At 48.4% G+C, this 22,281-nt stretch overlaps 1 protein-coding gene across 8 annotated transcripts in view; it reads left to right on the top strand.

Annotated features, from left to right (window-relative positions):
* The window catches only part of LOC119173523 (solute carrier family 41 member 3), an 880,209-nt gene that overhangs the window by 545,091 nt on the left and 312,837 nt on the right, over positions 1-22,281 (top strand). The gene's annotated exons all lie outside the window — the stretch shown is intronic.

Raw genomic sequence — 22,281 nt, 5'->3', positions numbered from 1 at the left:
TTGCATGGCGAACACAAGTGACTGACCCTAACATGAAAATCATGCTATGCATGTCATGTAACAATATGACTACATGCCACGCTCATTATGTGCGTGTGGTCATTTGATAGCTTCATTTATCCCAAATTTGGTATTACGTGAATGGATGACAAGGGTATGACACTGATACAAACGTGAAAAACATCAGATGCATGTCATGTAACAACATGACAACATGCTACGTTCAAGATGAACTCGTGGCCGTTTCGCTAGCCTCGCATATACCAAACTCAGTATTACGCGACGCGAATGAACGGCATAGGTAAATGACACATCCAAACATCATAATCACGACATGCGTGTCATGTAACAACGTGACTGCATACCACACTGATGATGCGTTCGTGGCCGTTTTGCTAGCTTTACATATGCCGAATTCGGTTTTACGTGACGACAATGCTATGTGACTGATGCAAACAAGATAATCATGACATGTGTGTCATGTGAGAACATGACTACTTGCCACAGTGATGGCGCCAATACATTTCGACATGACGCGGTGCGCGTGCTCGCCGGCGTTCATTTCGTCACGTCACACCGGCGTTGCCACGCCAGGCGCTGGTCCTGCCATATACTCGCAGGCGCACGCCACGCTGCTTTGCTTTGACGCATGCGCGTTTCAGCGCGTCCGGCATCCCTCCGTCACGAAAAGAAGGAGACGCAGTGTTGTCTGGGTAATGCATCAACGCGAAATGCAGCATGACGCATTTCACGCCGGTTGCCATCGGGCTGCGCTGGAGGCCGCTGGTCGTGCCTGGCGTCAGACTATACAGTGCTCGTGTTTTGCTAACGTAGAGTCGCTGTGTCCTGCTTGCGTGCGCGTCAACGCTACATTGGAGTATATTGGGCCCTTCATGATGCGCTCTCGGCCATTTCGCCAGCTCCACCTATAACAAATTTGGTGTTACGTGATGTCACACCTATGTCACACAATGCATGACAAAATATATGACTGGTGCAAACATGATAATCCTGACACGAGTGTCATGTAAGAACATCACAACATACCACGCTCATAGCATGCTCGAGGCTGTTTCGCTATTTTCACATATACTAAATTTGGTATCACTTGACATGAATAGATGACAAAGGTAAACGACGCATCCAAACATGATAATTACGACATGGTAGTCGTGTTCGGCATGATGTACCTCCACCTTGTAGCGTTGTGCTCATTTTAGAGTGACATATCAACAATTTTTATTTGTGCTTCGAATATCATCGATTCCCACTGTACCTGAGATCTGCCAATTTTCATTCATTGCGATAACATTGAGATGACACTGTGGGTGCGTTTCTGCCGTCGTCGTCAACGCTGTTATCTTCCACATGAAGTGCAAACCAATACCGTCGCCCCGTGCGTCGTATGCCCTATGCGGGGAAGAGAGATAGTGCTTCGGGAAAGAAGGAACGAAAAGTGCAAGCGTGTGAGCGCAGCCGAGAAATGCTTCTCTAACGAGAGGAAACGCGCCAGTCATCTTTCTCCACGTGAAGGCCTGTTGAGAGACGGCTGCGTAACTTTATGCTTTGCTCATCCGGGCACCGTCGCACACGATTATTTTTACAGGAATCAGCAGAGCACTCGTGGACTATGTTTGTAAACATAGGCACCTTCGACATACTACCGAAGCACTTGTATCGACGACGCTACAAGCGTCTCAACATGACGACGTCGTCTGCCGCTGTTTACAAACATAAAGTAAGCCTACACCTTTATTTCTTTTTGTCTCGCCAGTTGGTTGGCGGTGAAGAGATGAGCAGCACAAAAATCGCCTCTCTCGCGTGTGCTTTTTTACGATGGCGTATTGGAGAGTCATGCCCCATTGGGTGCTGCGAGGGTTATCATTGAAGGCTGAGAAAACACGGACCTCAAAGAAAGAGGGAAATTCAAACATCTATAGCCAAAAAATTGGCCCGAAACTGCATGTTACACTGCAAATGTCGAAACACGATCATCTTGCGTCTGGAGAGAGTGAACAAAGAGTTTATTTGATGTTCTGCGCAAAAAAAAATCGGTGAATGGTATTCTGTAGGCTCTGCGTTAGTGTGCTTCGAGGGTGTAGCGTAGGTGAACGAGCGCATCGAGGCACGTTAGACACGAGCGCCATCTGGCAGTTATCCTCGATAACGAAGGCGTGCGCGCCCGCGGAGAAAGATGTGCGTCAGTCTCGGAGGTGATAAGGTGTAGAACGAAAAGCGACGAGCAGTTGCCATTACTATATTTTCGTAGCAAAGCGTTGGAAATACTTGCCTTTTTGAGCATCGCGTTGCACTGTCAGCGCAGCGCGATAAACGCTACAGTCCTTAGAGTTACTTGTGTGTGCTTCATTTAGTATAAATGCAGACATAGAAAACGTAGACGTGTTGTTTATGGCGCCTCAGATATACGCAATATTATCTTTTGTTTGAAAATCACACAACTATGAACGCTAAATCTTGAGCAATATTGGTGGGCTGTCCGAATGGGTTTGGTCGTTTCGTGCTGTTTCAGGTATTGTTAAAGGCAGACAAACAAACAAAGTTACAGACAGACAGACCAAAATTTTTTTGTTGAAAGTCCCTAAGAAAGACTCGCCTTTAAAAGAGAAAGAATCTGAAGGCCAAAGCATGACCCCACTACGTGGTGAACGTCCCTAGTCCGGGGTCCAGCATGACAACGGCCCATCTCTTGCCCGTCTCAACGGAGTCCATTGAGACTCTGGCGAGAGGCGCGTGAGAAGGGCAGTTTGCCTTGTTTCTGAGAAGGAGTAGAAGGGTGGGCACGTTTTTTTCGTAGATGCCCACATCATGTCTAAGATATCACAAATCACCCCACAGTGTGGGCACCGCCCATTCGTGTTCTCGTCGAAATACTCCCTAATAGCAGGACAGACCCTAAAGTTCGCTGTTCCACCATACACAGCCCTTTTGCCAGAGCCGGAAAAAGATGGCGAGTGTCAGAATATGAAGCAATTTCAGTGAACCGGGACAGTGGTTTATTGCCTCCGAGCCACATGAGCAGGAGTCAAGTGGTTCAGCATTCATATGGTCGCGTCAGCAGCCCATTACATCGCAAGCTTTGATGGCCAGAAGCCGAAAATATTCGTTTACGGGTGGCATTGGCAGCAGTATGTGTTGGCATTGCTCTGAACTAAGGGGGATATCTCCCCTGCCAAGTAGCACATGCTTTTACAGTTCGTTATTATGATTCTTTAATTCTATTTTTTATTTATTACATACGGTGAACACGAAGTCCGCGCAGGGTAGGTAGAACGTAATATATAAACAAAATAGTGTTGTAAGTTGAACTATACAGGTCTGAACTTACTGCCTGCCCCGCCGTGGTTGTCTAGTGGATAAGGTACTCGGCTGATGATCTGCATGTCGTGGGATCAAATACCGGCTGCGGCGGCTGTATTTTCGATGGAGGCCAAAATACTGTAGGCCCATGTGCTCAGATTTGGTCAAAAGTTAAAGAACCGCTGGTGGTCTAAACTACCGGAGCCCTCCACTACGGTGTCTCTCATCATACTATAGTGCTTTTGGGGCATCAAACCACACATCTATCAATCAATCAAACAATCAATCATTGAAAATACAGCCACACTCAATTGCCAAGAGAGAGAGAAGAAACGTAGGAATCGTAGGGAGGTTAACTAGACTCTGCGTCCAGTTTGCTACCCTACACATGGGGAGAGGGAGAGGGGAGTAAAACAGAGACAAGGATAGAAACATGTCACATCACACACACAATGCCGAGTTTCACAGGCGGTCCCTCAATGAAGTTGCTGTCAAGTATCTCAGGAAGGCTCAAGTGGCTTTCTGTGCTGATGTGCTGCGCGACCAGGCTCCTAAGATAATTGTTTCATTGAATTGCCGGACATCCAGTCTATTCAAGGCACACTGGAGAGTCCAGCGATCTTCATCAAATAGGGCACATTGGCACAAGAGATGTTCAATAGTCTCTGTAGCTTTCACACATGGATGGATCTGCCACGCCAATGCTATGGCTGAATGACTTAGTAAACGCTACCCCAGTCCACAGCCGGCACAGCATTGGAGCTTCACGTCGAGAAATCTTGGATGTCAGTTGTTTCTGGAGTAATGACTTGAGATTCTTAAGGCAATGATTGGAGTTAAGTGGAGAATTCCAGTGCGCAGGCGTGGCATTATGCGCGATGTGACGAAGTTCTCTAGCTGCGTGTACTCTTGACAAGGGTATTAACAGTGTGGACGCTCCATCGTGGGCACATCGGGCAGCCTCGTCGGCGAGGTGGTTACCACTGATGCCACAGTGGCCCGGCAACCATTGTAAAACAATGTCATGTCCTTGATCAGTGGCGCGATGAAAAATTTCATTAATACGACACTCCATCTGGTGGTAGTTTCTTTGTCGTAGAGTTCGCACGCATTGAAGGGCGGCCTTGGAGTCGCAGAATATGACCCATCTACTAGGGGATTCTTGCGTAACAAATTCCACAGCGACTGGAAGAGCGGTGAGCTCGGATCCCGTAGATGTCGTGGCGTGTGATTTCTTGAATTTGACGGTGATTGTTTGAGATGGTATGACAAAGCACCTGTCGAACTTCCCGAGACCGAACCGTCCGTGTAAACATAAATTTGGTTAGCATACGACAAATGCAAAAGGCCCAGTGAGATCTGCTTGAGAGTGGCAGATGACAGGCTTGCTTTTTTAGATATTCCCGACACTTCAAGGTGCACAGTGGGTCTTTTCATGCACCACTCTGGAGATAGTGGTATGGTTGCGGGCGAGAATCTCCACGAGATGGAATTCTCGTTAGCCGCAACAACTTTGGAAAACGCTGCCTTTGGTCTTTTTAGTAGCAAGCTAGAAAGATGGTGGTTAGGCACTCTGGATATGTGACGGATATGTGTCGGGAGTTTGTCGACAGTTGTATATGTCGTGATCGGATGGCCTTCAGCAATACCACTTGTTGCTAACGTATTAGCGCATCGAGGTAACCCCAAGCTACCTGTGCGGAGAACTTGGCCTTGAATGCTTTGCAGGACCCTGATGTTAGTTTTGCCGCCGTTGAAAATCGTGGGCGTGCTATACGGCAAATATCATTAGAAGAGCGCTCTGTACAGCTGAAGCATAGATGACACTGATGTGCCCCACGTTTTACCAGTGAGAAATCTCATCACGTGTGTGATAGAGCTGAGCCTTTTTTTCAAGTGTGAGATGTGAGCACTCCACAAGAGATCTCTGTCGATAATGACGCCCAGGAATAGGTGACGTCTCGTACACGAAAGGTTCACGTTGTCGATGAAAACAGGATAATAGATCATGGGCTTGCGGGTAAAAGGGACTAAGGCGCACTTCTCGGTGAAAATTGTGAGGCCTCGAGCATGGAGGTACGTCGACGTTATTCTCGCTGCTTTTTGGAGCCGTGCGCGTACCTGGGGTCGTGTCACTGCTGAAGCCCAGATACATATATCATCAGCGTATGTAGAGAGATTGACTGATCGAGGTAGAATTTGTACAAGGCCGATGATCGTGAGGTTGAACAGCGTAGGGCTGAGAGCCCCGCCTTGTGGAAAGCCACGAGCGCTTTAATGATCAACGGTGCGGCCTTGCGCAGTAAGTACGAACAAGGATCTCCTCTGTCGGTAGCTCTGAATCCATCAAAACATTTCTCCACCAATTGCAATGTTCGCCAAGGCATCTAGAATGGCATTGTGCTTACGTTGTCGTATGCACCTTTCACATCTAGGAACATTGTAACCGAGAAGCTTTGATGTATTTCTGTTGTTGCACAGAGGTTTTGCCAAGTATTTCTATTGCCCCATTACACGTTTAGTGCTGCCTTGCACGAACCGCGCTGATTGGCAAAATAACCGCGAAAATTATTGTAGAAGCTTCCAATGCGATCACGTGCACGACACGAACATTACAGATTGTTCTAAAACGTAAGTGGCTGCTAGCGATAATGCTGGAACATTCGACGGTACATGTACCGACGGTACAGTTCTCCACTGATTCCAATGTTCGCGAAGGCATCTAGGATGTCATCATGCGTTATGTGGTCGTATGTACCTTTCACAACTAGGAACATTGCAACCAAGATGCGCTTGAGGTATTTCTGTTGTTGCACAGAGGATTCGCCAAGTATTTCTGTTGCCCCATTACACGTTTATTGCTGCCTTGCACAAACCGCGCTGATTGGCAAAATAACCGCGAAAATTGTTGTAGAAGCTTCCGAAGCGATCACGTGCATGACACGAACATTACAGATTGTTCTACAACGTAAGTGGCTGCAGACGATAATTCAACGGTACGTGCATAAATGCGGATGCACATCAACGCATGTCAGTTAAATGACGGCTGGCGCTCTGTTTGCCCCTATCAATGTCAGTGTGTATCGCTGTAATTTTACTTTTCACTTACCGGCTACAAGTTCGGCCAAATCAACAACTTCATTTTGGAGAAGCCGTTTCTGCCTTCGTCAGTGTCGCGACCCGGTGACATCTGGTGGAGGTGCTGTGTATATCATGTATCGGAAGCCCTCTTCAAGCTGTGAATTCAGCCCACGTCACTGAGAAGACAGTGACGCTGTAGGCTACAAGGTCTATCAACGCTGTAGACTACAAGCGTCATAGTCTACAGGTCTATCAACGCTGTAGACTATGACGCTGTAGACTACAAGGTCACTGTAGGCTACAAGGTCTATCTCGAGAGTGCGGGCTTCTACCCGAAAGACCAAGAAGACCAAGGCGATGACCTCAACTGTAGCATTGATGACAGCTGCTGCTCCACAGTTTGCGATAGTGATGCAGCCCCCCAGAGAGCCGCCAACCTTCTATGGATTGCCAAGCTGAAATTCCAAAACCTGGCTTAATACATTCAAAAGGGTCGCGGCTTTACTGGAGCTCTGAAAGAAGCGGCGTCGCATGTATTCCTACCTAGATGACACAACGAAGTTCTTGTCCAAAAACAGGAAGTCTAACATGACAACATGGTACTCCTTCCAGAACAGCTCTCTTGCTGTGTTTGCGTCATACGAAAGGAAAAAGCCTCTTTTTTGCTGGAAACATGGGCGCAGCTTCCAGACAATAGCCAATCTTTGCGGAAGATATGATTCGCCTGTTCCACCACACCGACCCTGACTTGACCGAGGCGAAGGTCCGTCTTCTCATGCCAGGGGAAAAGCAAGACCTCTTCTCTGGGCTGGTGCGAAACCCACCCTAAGCAGTTTGTATCGGAGACTACGATGATCTAGAAGACGCTGGATGTGTACCCGCCAGTACGAACGCCAATTTCGCAAGACAGCGACACTCTTCGCACCCTAGGTTCCAACGGCATACGTGAAACGATTAACAAAGTGCTTAATTGACCTGGTTAGTGCTGCATGGTTGACGAATGATAAATAAGTTCTTAACAGCACAAACGACAGGAGAGGATAGAAGAGACGAGACAGAGCGCTATTTTAGAGTCTTTGCCAAAGTGGTTAGTCTCATTTCGAAGCACAGTTTGGACGCTTGCGTTCTCAGTGTAGCTTCTTTGATGACGGGGAGAATCTTGAATTTTTTTCGCATGGGTTCTTTAGCCTTGCTGACATACAATTGCTTCGGCGTAAGCACGAGCCCTCCTTCCTTATCAGATTGTAGAAGCTTGACATCGGCACTTCGTAAGCTGGTGACGACGGCACTAGACCGCTGTCGAGCCGTCTTGACGTCTTGCGGAAGGCACTCGACTCCCTCCTTGACGAGTCGGCCAACTTCATCATCTTTTGCTCGGCAGACGGTGCTGCTTACGAGGCTAAGCAACTGCACCTTGTCCAGCTTCGAATGCTCGCAGAATTTTAGTGCAAACACACACACACGCACGCGCGCGCGCGCGTGTCTGTGTGTGTGTGTGTGTGTGTGTGTGTGTGTGTGTGTGTGTGTGTGTGTGTGTGTGTGTGTGTGTGTGTGTGTGTGTGTGTGTGTGTGTGTGTGTGTGTGTGTGTGTGTGTGTGTGTGTGTGTGCACAACGTATCTATGTAGTGACAATACAGCGTGGCCACTTCCCTTTGTCATAAACAGTCTCACAATGCCTCACAGATGGCAACACATTATCTAGCGTTTGCTTGATCAATACACCTTTTTCACTCTTGCAGGAACATCAATGTCTCCAAGGATGACAACTTTTTGTCGCGGTGGGGTTCATTGGTCTCCTTTTTTTGGCAGTCAAGGTAGAAACTGGCCCCATAATAACTCGGCTGATTGACGCGCTAAGCGAAGATCCCGATAAAAGAACTTCTCCCCCGATCCTTTGGTGCCTGCTTCAAATTTGCATTGTGAGGGCATTCGTTGTAGAAGCAGACCTTTTGCCAAGCTTCAAGCAAAGTATACAGCAAACCCTGTTCGCATGTGCAGTAGGTGTATCAAGCCCTCTGAAGAGACGTAGGGCTTCAGGAGGCAAGTAAGAATTGTTCAGAAAAAACGTGAACCGTCTTGTCCTACAGTACACAGTGGCTATCAAGCTGACACATAAAACATCACTGTAGGAAGTCAGGGAAGCAGAGAGGTTAGCCCAAAAACTTGAAATAAACTTTAACAAAATGCTTGATTGAGCTGGTTGGTGCTTCATGGTAGACGAAGAATGAATGAAGTGCATAACAGCGCAAACGACTGGAGGGGATGGAAGAGACGAGACAGAGCGGATTTGCCGTGATTCGACAGATCGTGCCGAAAGAGATAAACGGAACTTGCCTCTGTCGTTGCCCCAAGGGTATTTGATTTCCGACATTTTCGGCGAAGAAGTTCCGCGGACGCTTGGAGTTGAAATACCACAGCTCTAAGCGTAACCTGTGAGCTACGCAGCTGCAGTCCGCTGTCCCGTTCCCACAGAGCGACAACGTCACAGCGCCACACAACCACACTACTACCTTCGTCCTACACTGCATCCACCACCACCTAAGTCATACTGTTTACCTGCTGGACAGGCTATCGCGTCAAGGGAAAATTGGGGGACCATAAAGTTTCGCCTTTGGAAGTTCAACGTGATAGCGAAATTCGGCCCCTAACACGCCCTTCAACCGCTAGGTGCATACTTATGATTATGTTTTGCTACAAACACACATACACACACATGCACGTGCGCGCATGAACGCACACACACGCACAAACATATACGCACAAACATATACGCACGCGCACGCAAGCGCGACGTATCTATGCAGTGACTGTGCAATGTCGTCACTTCCATCTGTCATAATACCTCACCGATGGTAGCACATTATCTAGTGTTTTCTGCTTGCTTGATCAACGTAACGCCTCCTCTACGTCTCTGGAAAGGCAAGATGTGTTTTGCGCCATATGGATATAGTTGTCCATATTTAGAACTGTTTGAAAGTTCCTTTATGGTTTTAGCGGCGATGGCTGCACTCTCCCGACCTTTTTGATTTATATGTGGGGTTTACCGTCCCAAAACACCATTTGATAATGAGAGACGCCATAGTGGAGGGCTCCGGAAATTTCGACCACCTGGGGTTCTTTAACGTGCAACCAAATCTGAGCACATGGGCCTACAACATTTCCGGCTCCATCGGAAATGCAGCCGCTGCAGCCTGGATTCAATCCCGCGACCTGTGGGTCAGCAGCCGAGTACCTTAGCCACTAGACAACCGCAGCGGAGCTCTCCCGGCCTTTTTAGGCGTTGTTTGATGGCCTCCAAAATGCTCTCATAAATCGCCGAATGGGCTCGTTTTGGTCGTGACACCTGTCAAACAAAATCCGTTAAAGAGACTCCTTCCACTACATGGCATCTATGAAGTGTTTTCTTTTCCAAAGCAGCTGCAAGTAATATCGTGGCTTTAGGTAGAACAAATTGTGACGGGGCGAGGTCCTGGCTTACAGGACAGCGTCCACCGAGAATCGGCAGCCGAACAAGATGTCTGAGTTGCCTCTCACGCAAGCGCCTAACGCACAGGCGTCTTCTTCATCTTCGCTAAGTGCCACGCTTGCTCCTGTCGATGATGCACCGTAACATCACTCCCCTGCGGCGGAAGCGCCGTCACGGCGCTTAGTACGGCGGCGACGAACGAGGAGGGTGATACGGTTTCAGTCTGGAAACGTGTACAACGTCTGTCTGGAGTGAGGTGGTCGAAAAGGCATTGTTTAGGTGTGCGATCTCGTAGCTCACGTCACTAAGTTGTCGTAACACTTTGTAGGGGCCATGGTAGTGTGATAGTAGCTTCTCTTATAAGCCGACTTGGTGGTTTAGTGTCCAGAGAAGTACCAGAGACCCCGGAGAGAAGTGCACGCTTTGATGGCGACTGTCATAGCGATCTTTTTGCTGCGCTTGCGACAAGTGCAGCCGATCACGGGCAAGCTGACGGGCTGCATGGGCTTGAGAAACGACATCGCTGGCGTACTCAGTAGACAAGGGGGCAGCCGAACGAAGGAGCGTGTCAAATGGTAATGCTGGATGTCGGCCAAATAGCAAAAAAAAGGCGAATAACTAGCTGTGTCGTGCCGTGAAGAATTGTACGCTAACGTGACAAAGAGGAGTGCTTTGTCCCAGTCACGGTGATCTGGCGAAACGTACATTGACAGCATCTGCGTCAGCGTTCGATTCAGACGCTCGGTCAATCCATTTGTCTGTGGATGATAAGCGGTGGTAAGCTTGTGCTCAGTGGAGCAGGCGCGGAGAATGTCATCCACAACACGTGAAAGAAAGTGCCTTCCTCGATCAGTAAGCAGCTGCCGCGGAGCGCCGTGATGAAGAATGACTTGATACAAGAAAAAGTCAGCGACGTCAGTGGAACATCTTGTCGGCAGTGCTTTAGTGATGGCAAAGCGTGTGGCGTAGTCTGTGGCGACTGCAACCCATTTATTTCCGAAGGTGGACGTAGGAAACGGGCCCAACAGGTCAAGGCCAACACGTAAGAATGGTTCCGTCGGTAGGTCAATGTGCTGTAGGAGGCCAGACGGTAGCACAGAGGGGCGCTTGCGGTGTTGGCAGCGGTCGCAAGCAGTGACGTAGCGAACCACAGAACGATACAGTCCGGGCCAGAAAAAGCGACGTCGCACACGATCGTAGGTACGAGAGACGCCTAGGTGACCGGCTGTAGGTACGTCATGTAGTTGTTCGAGAACGCTGGTACGCAGGTGATGGGGAAGCACGAGTAGTAATTCCGGGCCATCAGCGTTGAAGCTGCGACGGTACAGAATGTTGTCGTGCAGTTCGAAGAGGTGAACGGAAGGGTCTGTTGAAGCAGAGGTCAGACGCTCGATGAAGGAGAGTAACGACGGGTCACGTCGTTGTTCTGTGGAGATATCACCCAAAGCGTAAATGGAGAGAACGCAAGGGTCTGAATCAAGGTCTGTCAAGTCGGGCATTTCAACCGGATAACGTGACAAACAGTCTGCGTCGGTGTGGAGGCGTCCCGACTTGTAGTGGACCACGAATGAGTATTCTTGCTGACGGAGCGCCCAGCGACCAAGACGTCCAGATGTGTCTTTTAGCGATGACAGCCAGCAAAGAGCGTGATGGTCCGTAACAACGGAAAAAGTTCGGCCATACAGGTAAGGCCTGAATTTCGCCACGGCCCACACTAAAGCTAGACATTCACGCTCAGTGATGGAGAACTTCCGTTCGGCAGGTGAAAGAAGATGACTGGCGTAAGCAATCACGCGGTCCTTCCCGTGCTGTCGTTGGCCAAGGACCGCTCCAATTCCATGGCCACTGGCATCGGCCCGAAGTTCTGTAGGTGATGCTGGGTCAAAATGGGCCAGTATTGGTGGCGTAGTGAGCAGATGGATAAGAGCCGAAAAGGCGTCCGCTTGCTCTATACCCCATGCGAAGGGAACGTCTTTCTTTAAGAGATCAGTAAGCGGTCGAGCGATGTCGGCGAAGTTGCGGACAAAGCGACGAAAATAGGAACATAGCCCTACAAAACTTCGGCCGTCCTTGGTTGAGCGTGGTTCAGTAAATTGTTGTACTGCTTGCACCTTTTCGGGATCTGGTTGAACACCATCGGCACTGACAAAGTGGCCGAGTATGGTGATTTGGCGACGTCCAAAATGGCATTTTGCAGAATTGAGCTGGAGAGCAGCTCTTCGAAAAACATCCGGAACGGCTGACAGACGTGTTATATGGCTGTCAAAGGTAGGTGAAAAGACGATGACATCGTCTAAGTAACATAAGCAGATGGACCACTTATATCCTCGGAGAAGGGAGTCCATCATGCGCTCGAAAGTTGCCGGCGCATTACACAGTCCAAACGGCATGACTTTGAACTGGTAGAGGCCGTCGGGCGTAACGAAAGCGGTTTTTTCACGATCCATGGGGTCGACGGAAATTTGCCAATAGCCGGACCGAAGGTCGATAGACAAAAAGTATTGGGCACATGGAGGCAATTGAGGGCGTCATCAATCCGAGGCAAAGGGTGGACATCTTTTTGGGTCACTTTGTTTAAATAACGATAGTCCGCGCAAAAGCGCCAGCTGCCATCTTTCTTCTCAACGAGCACAACTGGGGAGGCCCAGGGGCTGGATGAGGGTTCTATTACGTCTTTAGTAATCATTTATCCACTTCATTTCGAGTTACTTGGCGTTCCTTGTGAGATACGCGATATGGACGCTGCCGTATAGGACTGGCATCACCAGTGTTGATCCGGTGAGTCACTGCAGTTGTTTGGCTGAGAGGGCGGTGGTCAAAGTCGAAAACGTCTCTATATGATGTTAGCAGACTACGGAGGCTGGCAGCTTGCACTGCAGTGAGGTCGGGAGCAATCATCTTGTTAATGTCATCTGCAGGCAGAGTGTAATTGCGGCCAAGACAGGGGGATGTAGTATCGGTGTCCAAACCAGTAACGTTGCAGCTGTCAAGTGGAGATAGGGTGGCCAAAGACATGTCTTGCGGAATAACTTGAGTCAAGAGACTCACGTTGAGTAGTGGTATAACCACTGTAATATTAGCGACGGCGACAACAGTGTGAGCAAGGGCGACGTCTCGGGCCATCAGTACGTCGACTATAGGAGTGACGAGGTAGTCACCGTCGAGCACATGACGTGAGCACGACAAAGTGACATATGTAGCAGCTTGCGGAGGCAAGCGAACGTGGTGACGAGATCATAAACGGGGAGAATAGCCTGCTGGAAAATCGGCAAACTGCGGCAGTTCAAGCTGAAGAGCACCAATGGCACAATCAATGAGCGCAGAATGACGTGACAGGAAGTCCAAACCAAGTATTAGGTCATGAGGACACATTTCAATGACGGCAAACTGAAATAATGTAGGATGACTGGGAATGGACACACAGGCCATGCACATCCCTTGAATAGCAGGGTTCCTCCCATCAGCGACACGAAGTTTGTGGGAAGCGGCAGGCGTGAGCACTTTATGTAGGCGTCGGCGAAGGTTCGCGCTCACTACAGAAATGTGCGCTCCAGTATCTATAAGGGCAGAAATAGGCACACCGTCAACGGCAACGTCTAACAAATTTTGTCTCGTCGGAAGCGTCAAGAAAGGATTTGTGGATTTGTGGCGCTGCACCTTTTAGTTTTCCGGGTAGGCAGGAGCGGGGTTGAATGGGGACGACGGCCTGCGAGTCTGCGGTGAGCGAGACGACTGGCGACGTCCTGGAGGCGAACGCGACTGATGACCATGTGGTGACGGAGATCGGCTGTTGAACCTTCTGTAGTTGTTTTGCGGAGAAGGCTGCGCGGCAGACGCGAAGCGGGTGCTGTCCTGTCGGTAGTGAGGTTGAGATGAAGTCCGAGGTGGCGAGGACCAGCGGTAATTGCAGTAACGGACGACATGACCGATACGGTGGCAATGAAAACAAATTGGTCGATTGTCGACGGTTCTCCACGCAGCAGGGTCGCGAGATTGGGCCATAAACTGCTGCTCGTGATAGGACGTGGGTGGACGCCATGAAGCTTGCTGCGGGCTGGGCAAAGCACTCACCGAGGGCATACCTATGCTGGCGAGTTCTTGGCGGACGATGGCTTGAACCATGTTAGCAGTGAGTGGGGTGGTGTCACTTGCAGCGGTGTGAGCCGAAGCAGAGGCAATGGCTTCAAGTTCGCGCCGTACAATTCGGGTCACCTGATCCGATGAATCTAGAGGTGGTGGCTGTGTTCTTGCACGGTCTTCGCAAGATGATGTTGCAGCCGTATTTGGAAGGCGGGTAAACACGCTGTTAATCCGCCGGCTCTTCGCTTGCTCAAAGCGCCGACATTCTTTTATAATGGCGTCCACTGTAGAAAACTTTTTGCAGATGAGGAGGTTGAATGCGTCATCCGCAATCTCCTTAAGAATATGCCCGACCTTGTCAGCCTCCCGCATCTCGGCATTGGCTTTGCGACACAACGACAACACATCTTCTATATAGGAGACGTAAGACTCGGTCGAGGTCTGCGCCCGAGACGCGAGCATTTTGTTCGCGGCCATTTTTCTTCCAATCGGCTTTCCGAACAGGTCCAGCATTTTCTCCCTGCACACTGCCCAACTCCCAAGTTCTGTTTCATGGTTCTCATACCACGATTTGGCGGTTCCCATAAGATAGAATAACAGGTTTACCAGCATAAGAGTCGGGCCCCATCGGTATCGAGTACTCACACGTTCGTACTGTGCCAGCCAATCTTCAACGTCAACTTCATCTGGATCGCCGGAACCGCTGAACGTGCCAGGATCCCGCGGGGTTTCGAGCACGAAGGTAGTGGTCGCAGAAGGAGATGTAGTTACCGCATCATCTCCGGCCGCAGGAAAACCAGGAGCAAATGCAGACGCCGTACTCTCCGTCATCGTTGTGGAATGACCTGAAAACGTCGGCCGCTGCAAAGTTCCGTTGCGAGGCGGTTACCCAGCACTTCAACCAAATTTGACGGGGCGAGGTCTCGGCTTACAGGACAGCGTTCACCGAGAATCGGCAGCCGAACAAGATGTCTGAGTTGCCTCTCGCGCAAGCGCCTAACGCACAGGCGTCTTCTTCATCTTCGCTAAGTGCCACGCTTGCTCCTGTCGATGATGCACCGTAACAATATGCTTTCCACACGAACACCCAGGTTCGATCCTCATTGGGACCGAAAATTTTATTATTTATTTCATTTGCTTCTTTCTTCATTTTTCCCTCACTATCCACGGTGCCAACGCCGACGGCAGCACTTCTGCGACGCGAACTCTCTAACGCTATCACGTTAAAACCAACGTTTGGCGTGACCCTGAACCACCCGCTCTGCTACCACTGCGGGGAGGAGGCCACACCTACGGTCATGGCCAGTACCACCAGATAGGTCTGCGTGGATTCGCCGTGAACGCTTTGCCCCCACAGTGTGGTGAGCGACCACATGACATCGTCGTTGCCGACTACCGCACCCGCTATGCCGAGACAAGGCCCTGCCCTACACTGTAAGCAAAAGTTGGCCGAGATGGGAGTTTCTCCAGCACATGAGCCCACAAAATTTCCCTGCCCCAAATATTTACTCCCTGGTAGGGAGTGAACTCGGCCCATGTCGTTGTATAATGCCCCCTGCTTAATGAAAGAGTTAATGAATGGCATGACCTTGTTAAACTCCCCTGGGAGTTTCAGGTCACATGGTTACAAACTCCCTATGGGAGCTGTAAAAACCCTCTTTGGACGTGACGTGACGTGACGTGTGTGTGTGTGTGTGTGTGTGTGTGTGTGTGTGTGTGTGTGTGTGTGTGTGCGTGTGTGTGTGTGTGTGTGTGTGTGTGTGTGTGTGTGTGTGTGTGTGTGTGTGTGTGTGTGTGTGTGTGTACGGGCATATGTTGGCACGTCCGTGTGAAACACAGCTGCTTTGTGTGGCTAACCATGTGAGCATCTGTCAACAGGCAACGAAATTATAAGGGCAGCGAAGAATTGCAACAACCGGTTGGTATTTACTGTAAACATTTCAATATATTTCGCACCGTCAAACGACTCTGCGCATTGGTCCAACTCCTCAACGAAACGCCGTGAATGCCGCGCTTCAAAGGGCCGAGGAACAAAATCTTCACGAAGAATAAAAAATGGTAGCAAAAGTACGCTGTTACGATCGTCAGCGGCTGCTCCTGGAGTGTCACCGTCAAAAACTTTGAAGTGGTCTCAAGTAGGCTTCGCTAGACTATGGCAGGATGGCCAGCAACCGGTGTGAGAGATGCGCCGGTGACGTGCTCACCCCATCTCAGCCGATAGTGGCTTCTCGGAGTGTCACCGGTATTTCACTGGCTGTAACATCTAAGTCGTAAGATGGCCGCGCTATGCCGTCGGTAATAAGGTGGCATCGTATCGAGCTCACACTGCGCGCCGGCCGTCGGGGCAAGCGCTTCGAGCTAGCAGCGACCACCGGTGAGGCAACGAATGTGTTTCACAAAAAATAAAGGCTGCTGGGATGAATAACAGTCTTCTGCGCCTTGCGACCACAGCTGTCAAATGACAAACTACAAGGCGAGCGCCGAACGAGGCGGAGTACGATCGTCAGTGATTGGTCCGTAAAACTTCGTAGCGGTTCGAAGTAGGCTTCGCTAGACCACGGCAGACTGGCCGGCAACCGGTGTGAGAGTTGCACCGGCCACTCACTCGCCTTGGGCTCCGCCGATGATGTATCTTCAAAGTGTCAGCGGTATTACACCGGCTGCAAAATCTAAGCGGTAGGAAGGCCTCGCTATACCGTCGGTATCAAGCCAGCATCGTTTCGAGCTCGCACTGCGCACTGGCCTCCATGGTGAGCTCTTCGAGCTAGCTAGCACTGACTACTGGTGGGGCAATGAATATGTTTTACAAAAAATAAAGGCTGCTGGGATGAATAACAGTCTTCTGCGCCTTCAGAGCGCAGCTGTCGAATGACCAACTCAAAGACGAGCGCCGAACGAGTCGAAGCCGCACAGAAACACCGTACGGCATACATGCATGCCCATGCAATGCATGCGAGCAACGGGAACAGCGACTACGAACCGTCTCGTTCATTTAAGTCTATCGCTCCGTAGATAGATGCGTGGATAGCGGACACCTATTTCTATAACGAGGCGTAAACTGCACATCAGCAAGCATGTTGTGATCGCCAGCTGTCATTCATTGAATCACCGTGCCGTTCTCGTGAGTGAGGTCTAGTCGACGAACGCCGTAGCGGCGGTCTATCTCGGTTCATCGTTGGAGCTGCTGAATATGCCTCGTTGATGTGTTCATTCAAGGCCGCGCGGGCTTTTTGTATGATTCAGTGCATTTTGCTGATCCACAAACAGTACTGCTAATGCAAATTTTGCCCGTACGACAGAGCACCAACTGATACATTTGTTTCGCTCTAGTTAAAAAATATTAAATATAACGCAGGCTTACGATAAAAGGCATGTGTGTTGAAACGCTTACGTCAGGCCACCGCAACTTCATACTCACTCCGTGCGTGTTTATTGCTGAACTCTTAGCAAAAAAGGGGTTCCTACAGGGCTACATGGAAGGTCAGAATGTGGTGCCTATTCATACCCGGTGACTGAAAGGTAGGTGTGCACTGCGGGTAGCAAGCTGTAGTGAGTGTGAGTGTTGTAATATTACGTGAACGTTGTGAGCATGTTTGTGTACTGTACTTATTGTTGTGTGCTTCGAAGGTTATGTGATAAAGTTACGCTTGCGAATGCAAACGGCTGCTGACGTAATTTTTTTCTCAGTCGATAAAAATAATTTGCTCCCATACCGGCCTGAGAAAGTTCCCCGATGGATGTAAATAACCACCCTCAAGACGGCCTCGAGACGGTGTTTATAAAACTTTCATCGAAGCGTGCGCTAGAGGTCATTTATTCCCATCTCGGCTTATTTCTGTTTCAGTGTAGAGTAGTGCATCTAAAGTAGCCGAATTCTTTGTTGACAATATCGTCCTGCGCCACGGCACCTTGGAGATCCTCATCACCTGCAGTGGCACGGCATTTACTGCTGAACTCACTGAGGCGGTATCGGCATACAGCCAGACAAGCCACCACCGAACGACAGCATGCCCACCACGAACGGCGTTCGTTTGGACTGCGATTCCGCGAAAACTGCAGTTCGGCCTAGTTGGAACATACCTATCTGAAAATTTTTGCGCTACCACACAGGGACACAAAAAGGAAGACAAACGTGCCCAATCTAACAACTGGTTTATTTTTCTAAAAACATTCACTTTATCTCTCTCGAATCTGTGCTCTCTGGTCACCAAAAAAAACAAATGCACTGCGCCTATATCACAAATAACGATAAGAAGTTCATTGATTAAGAGACATGCGCGAAATGTTATCTCTAGTAAGGCTACCGAGGGTGGCTAACACACTTGCCTTTCTGCTTGTCTATAAAATAAGCCTTCGTCATCAATTGTAAGATAAGATTATCTATTCGAGCAGTATCTACAAGGTAAGCTTTCAATATATAAGCCTGTTTCTTGCTGTTAGCCACACGTAGAGAATCCGCACCGGGTTTCGTTGATTGCCCGTGGGCCTACTTTCTTGACCCTACGGTGCTCCATCGTATTCTTGCTCCAAATGCTTCACAGCAAATCGGTTCTTCGTCCACAAAGACTTGCATTCGTTTTCAGAAGCTCAGACGCTTCATACGCACCGACAAGCGTTTCTTGGTGTCCGCAGAGCTAGGCTTCACTAAGGTCCTAGGCCTAACTATACTCAGGGACTACTTTCTGTGGAAATAAAGGGAAGGCTACGGAGCCAAAGCGGGCATGTGCCACCACTGTAAAATATGGAGCCACATACACTGCACTGCAATACAATGGCACTGGGGGGGGGGGGGGACTATACAGGATCTTGAATATAAGGGTTTAGAAAATCTGAACCTAGATTCCTCAATAAGTGAGCAAGATGTCTTCGCGGCTGCAATGTGGCGTAAAAGGCATTTTGGTCCGGGAAAGGGCGGAATAACTAATGCGATGTTGTGGAATATGAGCGATAAGCAACTCCAAAATATTAACAATACTTTAACAAAAAAGTCTGGGCAGGGGGAGACATCCTTAGCCAATGAAAGGAGGCCAACATATTTCTTATTCGAAACCTATAAAGGATAAACGCTCCACAACCTTTGGTCCATATAGTTGAAATCATTATCGTCATTATCATCATCATCATCGTCATCGTCTTCATCGTCATCATCATCACCATCATCATCATCATCAGTCTGACTACGTCCACTGCCGGACAAAGGCCTCTCCCGTGTTCCGCCAGTTCACCCCGTCCTGTGCTTCCTGCTGCCAATTTATACCCGCAAACTTCTTAATCTCATCTGCCCACCTAACCTTCTGCCTTCTCCTAACCCACTTGTCTTCTCTGGGAAAACAGTTAGTTTCCCGTAATGACCAGCGGTTATCCTGCCTACACGCTACATGTCCGGCCCATGTCCATTTTCTCTTTTTGATTTCAACTGTGATATCCTTAACCCCCGTTTGTTCCGTAATCCACTCTGCTCTCTTCTTGTCTCTTAAGGTAACACCTACCTTTTTTTTATTTCTCGCTGCGTCGTCCTCAATTTAAGCTGAACCCACTTTGTAAGTCTCCAGGATTCTGCTTCGTAGCTAAGTACCGGCAAGATACAGCTGTTATATACCTTCCTCTTGAGAGAGAGTGGCAATCTACCAGTCACAATTTGAGCGTGCTTACCAAATGTGCTCCTCCCTATTGTTATTCTTCAACCTACTTTGATCTCGTGGTTCGGCGCCGCGGTTGTTACCTGTTCTAAGTAGACATAAGTCTTTTACAACTTCTTGAGCCCTATTACCTATCTCGAAGTGCTGTTTTTTACGAGGTTGTTGTACATTACTTTCGTGTTCTGCAGAATAATTTGAAGACCCACCTTTCTGCTCTCCCTGTCTAACTTCGTAATCATGAGTTGCAATTCGTCCCCTGAGTTACTGAGCAATGCAATGTCATCGGCGAAGCGCAGGTTACTAAGGTACTCTCTATTAACTATTATTCCTAACTGCTCCGTTTCTAGGCTTCTGAAATCCTCCTGTAAGCACGCGGTAAATAGCACTGGGGAGATTGTGTCCCTCTGCCTTACACCCTTCTTGATTGGTATTCTGTTGCTCTCTTTATGAAGCACTATGGTAGCAGTTGATCCCCTGTAGATTTCTTCCAGGATGTTTACATATACTTCATCGACGCCCTGGTTTCACAGTGTCTGCATCACGGCTGATATTTCTACTGAATGAAATTACTTCTCGTAATCAATAAAGGCTATGTGTAGTGGTTGGTTATATTCTGTATTATTCTCTATTTTCTGATTGATAGTATGAATGTGGTCGATTGTTCAGTAGCCTGTTTGAAATCCTGCTTGTTCCTTTGGTTGATAAAATTCTAATGTTTTCTTTACTCTCTTAGCAATTACCTTTGTAAATAGCTTGTATACTACAGAGAGCAAGCTGATCGGCCTGTAATTCTTCGAGTCCTTGTCATCTCCTTTCTTATGTATTAAGATGATGTTAGTTGAGATCTTGCCTAGACAAGCTTTTTGAGATGGTTGTGCACACAAGGCTTTTTGAATATATAGAAATAGAGAATTATCTGTCTCACAACATGTATGGATTCAGACAGCATTTATCTACGCAGGATATATTCCGGCAAATAAAAGATGAAGTGAAGAAGAATGTAAACACTGGAGGTGATAACGTAGTCCCAGCGCTGGATTTGAGGCAGGCATTCGATACAATCTCTCATAGACTTGTACTGGAAAAACTTGAATCATTGAATTGCGGTGCTGGAACATTTGGCTATATCAAATCATTTCTTTCCGACCACACAGCAACCATTGGCATATAGAATATACGCTCCGAAAAATTTCTAATTCCAAATAGAGGCACACCGCCAGGCGCAGTTCTTTCTTCACTCCACTTTAATATAGCGGTAAATCGACTAGCAAAGGAGCTAGAGTTAATCCCAGACCTCCAATTCGCGCTCTACGCCGATGATGTCACTCTGCAGTGGGTTAACAAAAGCTCACTGCAAAAAAAGGAGTAAACTTTACAAAAAGCGATCAACACCGCCCAGGCATTTGCTGAAGATAATGGCATGACATGTGCACCAGATAAATCAGAATTTATTCATGTTCATGGCAGAAATTATAGAAGCAAATCAGCCATACAACTAAGCATAGGAGATCAAACGCTGCCGGAGAGACAAACGATGACAATATAAGGTTTATTGCTGCAAAGCAACAAAAAAGCAAGCTATACAATTAAAATATTGAAATGTACACTGAAAAACACCGCTGGAATTATTCACAAAATAACAAAAAAGGGCAAAGGGCTAAACGAAGGAGAGATTCTTGGCTAGGTACAAGCCTTCACCCTTAGTAGAGTCACATATAGACTAATATATAAGAAGCTTACACCAACGGAAATTAAAGAGCTTGACTTGATAATAGGGGGGGCATACAGAGCCGCCGTAGGTATACCGCTTAATGCGCCCAATGACAAAGTGGAAGTTCTTGGTGTGTACAACACTTTCAAAGAGCTTGCGACCACAACACTTCTCTCGCAGAAGGAACGACTATGCCTCACGAAAGTAGGCAGACAAACTCTCACTCGCTTGGGATACACTACTAAACCACAATACAGCCAGGAGAAAATTACTATCATGGTGGGAAAACACGTCAACACATAACCGTCTGCCTCATTCCGCGAAATATGAGTAAGTTGTACCATGAGGCGAGAAAACAAGCTAGAGCTGAACACCTTCAAAAACAGTTTGGCGAAAACTACGAAGTAATATACACAGATGCCACAAAATCAAACGAGAACTGCGTTATAGTAGCAGTTCAACAAATGCCGCCTACCGCTGAAACTGTCGCAGCGTCCATTAAAACAACCTGTAAAGTGACGGTGGAGGTGGTGGTGATTGCACTAGCTATTCGAAATGAAGAGGCATAAAACGCCTCCGCATTAGTCTTGTCTGATTACCAGGAAGCCTGCAGATTGTTTTTCCGTGGTGCACTACCGAATGTCGCCTTGAATATACAAGGTGACAGGCTGATACATTACCATGCTATTATTTAGTGTCCAGGCCACGAGGGTATCTTGGCTAACGCGCTGGCGCACAGTTTTGCTCGTGGTTTGAGCAACCGAGTGAACAATGACAACAATAATCAGTGTGAACCTTGCACTGCACTCTATATACTCGAGCATCAACGGAAGACGAGACAGCGGTATGTCCCACCGCACAAATCGCTTACAGTTTATGAAGCTCGCCAGCCAGGACAAATTCAGGTTAACACGTATCCACATCTGGAAAGGTGGCATCGTATAAACCCCAATGCAAATGTAAACCAATGTCCACGGTGCGAGTCA

Source organism: Rhipicephalus microplus, chromosome 5, assembly GCF_043290135.1.
Source record: "Rhipicephalus microplus isolate Deutch F79 chromosome 5, USDA_Rmic, whole genome shotgun sequence".
Taxonomy (NCBI): Eukaryota; Metazoa; Arthropoda; class Arachnida; order Ixodida; family Ixodidae; genus Rhipicephalus; species Rhipicephalus microplus.
This window is presented reverse-complemented; position numbering and strand designations above follow the sequence as displayed.